Below are 3549 nucleotides of genomic sequence, written 5' to 3'. Positions count from 1 at the left end.
CTAGTGCTAACCTTCGGCCTAATTAAGCAGAAAAAACACATAATTTTTTAACCTGTGGTTTTCTGAAGTAAGAAATCTGGAAAAGAATAGAGCTTTTTACCTTTATATTTTCAGATTAGAGAGAAAAAAATCATACACAGAAACCGAAAAATTATCCAGTTATCGGACTAAAGTAACCAACAACACTCACTTCTGACTTGATTTATTTCAAATCGTTTCTTGCATATTCTTACTACCTGTCCATTAACAGTAACGATGCGCACACAGCAGCGTTTATTTTTCCACTTGTGTGTGGCAAATATCCCTATAATGCTGCAAAACGTTTGTATTCAGAAGTGCACACGTACCTCAAACATAGTTAAATATCCTTCAAAAGGACAAAAACATGGTTTCGACTAGAAATTGTGGAAAATTCCAAAGATGCTTTACAAAAGGGGTAATAAAGATTCCCCGTAACAATGAGACTAATTCAAAAATTCTATACCGAAAGGGTCCATGGAGATTTCCATGTACCCTGTAACATTGACACTAATTTAAATAGTTTCAATCAAAAGGGTCCATGGAAGTTTCCATGTACCTAATATGTTGAGTGCAACTGAGGTATATAATCTTTACACGTACCCTGTAAAAATTCTTTACCAAAAGAATCAATGTACATGCAACGGTTGTACAAAAACTAGACTTCTGGGGTTAATGGAAATATCAGTACCTTGTAACTGTGAGACTAATTAAATTAATTAAATTAAATGTAGAAAATTGTGCTTTGTCATCAATGTGTTGAATAATAAAACAATTATCCTGCTCAATCTTGCGGAATATCGCCTGATTTTAGCCAACTCTGCCTACGGCCTCGTCGGCTAAGAATCTGGCGATATTCCGCGCGATTTCACAGGATAATTTGTTAAATATATCTCATTCTACCTAGTAAAACCCCAGGATGACAACTCTAGCCTCACATATAATTTATTCCATCTTTAAGTTTTTACACCGAGGATGACGACACTTTTGAGAGAACAACTCCCAACATCTCTTTGCTCTGTAGTTGCCGAAACGCAAGGCACCAATGGTGGATCTGTTGCAAAGCTCTGCCAAGACTACCAACTCTAACCACGCTGGAAGATGTTGAGTCAATCTGAACTTCAGACTACCCTGCTAGGGAGGCTTTTTTTTATCTTGCCCCTTCATTTTGCTTGTCTTTTTACTGGTGTCTCTACCGCTGCTGGTTTTTTTTTTGTTCACTACGAGTGAAATAAGACAGCCGTTTTCGTAAAAGCGAAAACATAAGAATCTCTCTGCTCCGAGGTTGCACGCTGCCATGAGTTAACCATTTTACAGGGTGTTTGGAGGTAAAATCCCCTTCTGTACTATCTTGATACACTCCTTGAGTCTTACGTGGCCGGCCTAAGACCTCGGATGACAATCGCCCTTTAAAGTGCTACTATGATCAAAAAATTCACTTCCCTTTTTCGTTTAGATTTTGAAAACGTGTTTGCTTGACACTTGACTGGCAAAATTTTGAGCTTCGAATTATATCCAAAGAGGCCCTGTTAGGGGTAAATTCCGACAAGCGACATGGCTTTGAACCGGCGACATAATAGCCACGAACTGGCGACGACCGACAGACTATTACAACGACTTAGCGAAAGCGACACAAATATCAAGACTGACCGACAGCGAATTTCAGAATTGTGAATGTTCTGCGGACTGCGGAACATTTGCGCGTACACAATTCGTCGTAATTACTTAATAATGATCATTGTTAACAATAATGGCCAATTATGGCTAATAAGGGTCCAATAAAGGCAAACAGAAATACATCTCATTTTACTGCTGTTTTGATTGTTCATTTCATGTGATTGACGTATTCAGTGCATCACTCCCTTTGAGGACTTTTCCGCTTTGCGTATCATGTTCTCCCTGCATGACCCACGTGTGCACTCCATCAGTCTGTCAGAGAGATATTTTTTTCTCTATTGATCGCGTTCATCTCGGTGTTCCAAATCGTAAGCGAGTTATTGAAATACATCACTCACTATCAGAGTCATAAGCGAGTCGTCGGAGTGCCGAACTTGTGCACGGTCAGAGTCACGTGACGGGTCTGTTCAACATCAAAGACCACGCTATTGTTTAACCCTTTGAAGTTTGCCGAGTTTCATAACCAGTCCCCTCTACTAACTATGATTTTTCACAGACCTTTTGTAAACGCATGCCTTGCGGATAATGAATGGTCGATAATGTCCTTCCTCCTGGGTTGTTATAGTTACAGAAAAGCACAGTCTGACAACTAAATCAGAGTTGAACTCGGAAGAAACATTAGGCTCTTGCACTACCAGAATTGTAGAAACGCTATTATAGCTCGATTGCTTTGCCAGATTAGGCCTTTATTCACTTGTATAGTTTACTAGATGGAATTTCATCAGTTGACTTCAACAACTATTCCAAGTAGTCTGAATAGGTATTAAACATTAAAAAAGGTCTCAAAACCCTGGGCTTAAAAGTACTAAAGATGGAGGCCGTATGTTCCGTTGGCGTCGTTCCAGCGAATGGGGATTGTCAGAGGGGCAACGAGCTAAAATTTATTAATGAAATTCCGACAGGCGACACAAGAATGTTCCGAAATTGTGACATAGCTACAATCATGGACAAATTCATTGGGACAGTACAGCATTTTATCTTTCAAATCACTTTTTATCACATATTCTGGGTTCTTTTGGACCCCCCACCCCCCCATTCAATGTTGCTTGGGGAAAATAAACGGAAAATAGTGTGCAGGGCTGAAAGTGGACCAGTTTATGCCCAACATTGAGTGGGGGGGAGGGGGGAGGCATCTGAAGTTCGAAGAATATGCATTTGACTGAAATAAATGCGAGTGTCCCAAAGGAATTTGTCCATGATTGTAGCTGTGAAATTCAGACGGAGGACAGGGCCTCTCCAAAGGCTGTTTGCCTTCAATGCAAGTTTTGGATTTCACGAGCCGCCATTACTCACCTTCAAGATTGACCGATTGGACCTCAGAGAGTTGGATCGCGGTAAGATGACGTCAAAGACTCACTGGCTTAATAAACTGCGTGTAAACGCAGCTTATTATACATGCAAAACACGAGTTTAAAAGTCTGAAAGCTCGAAACTCCCGTGCTGCATATTTAATTTAGGAACGTGCAGACGCATTGCATTTTTAAACTAGTGAGTCTTTGACGTCATCTTATCCTAGATCCACCTCTCTCAAGATTTTTAAAGTTAGTAATAGCGGACCATTAAATAGGAAAATTCCAGTCAAAATAAAAAGGTGTCTTTCTTAAAAGAAGGCTTAAAACTTCGGTCACTTAGTGTTCATTAACATAGTTTTGAAATACAAAGAAAAAGTAGAATTTATTTTTGATCATAGTAGCACTTTAAAGGCACTATGTTTGGCTAGCCATTCATAACTGACCTTCTTTGGTCTTGTTATCGAGCAAATGGAGCTTACGAAAAGACGACTAGGCCAACTACAAGGGCACCATTCACTTTATCTTCCCCCTTCATTTTGCTTGTCTTTTTACTGGTGTCTCT

This window comes from Montipora capricornis, chromosome 3 (assembly GCF_036669925.1).
Source record: "Montipora capricornis isolate CH-2021 chromosome 3, ASM3666992v2, whole genome shotgun sequence".
Taxonomy (NCBI): domain Eukaryota; kingdom Metazoa; phylum Cnidaria; class Anthozoa; order Scleractinia; family Acroporidae; genus Montipora; species Montipora capricornis.
This window is presented reverse-complemented; position numbering follows the sequence as displayed.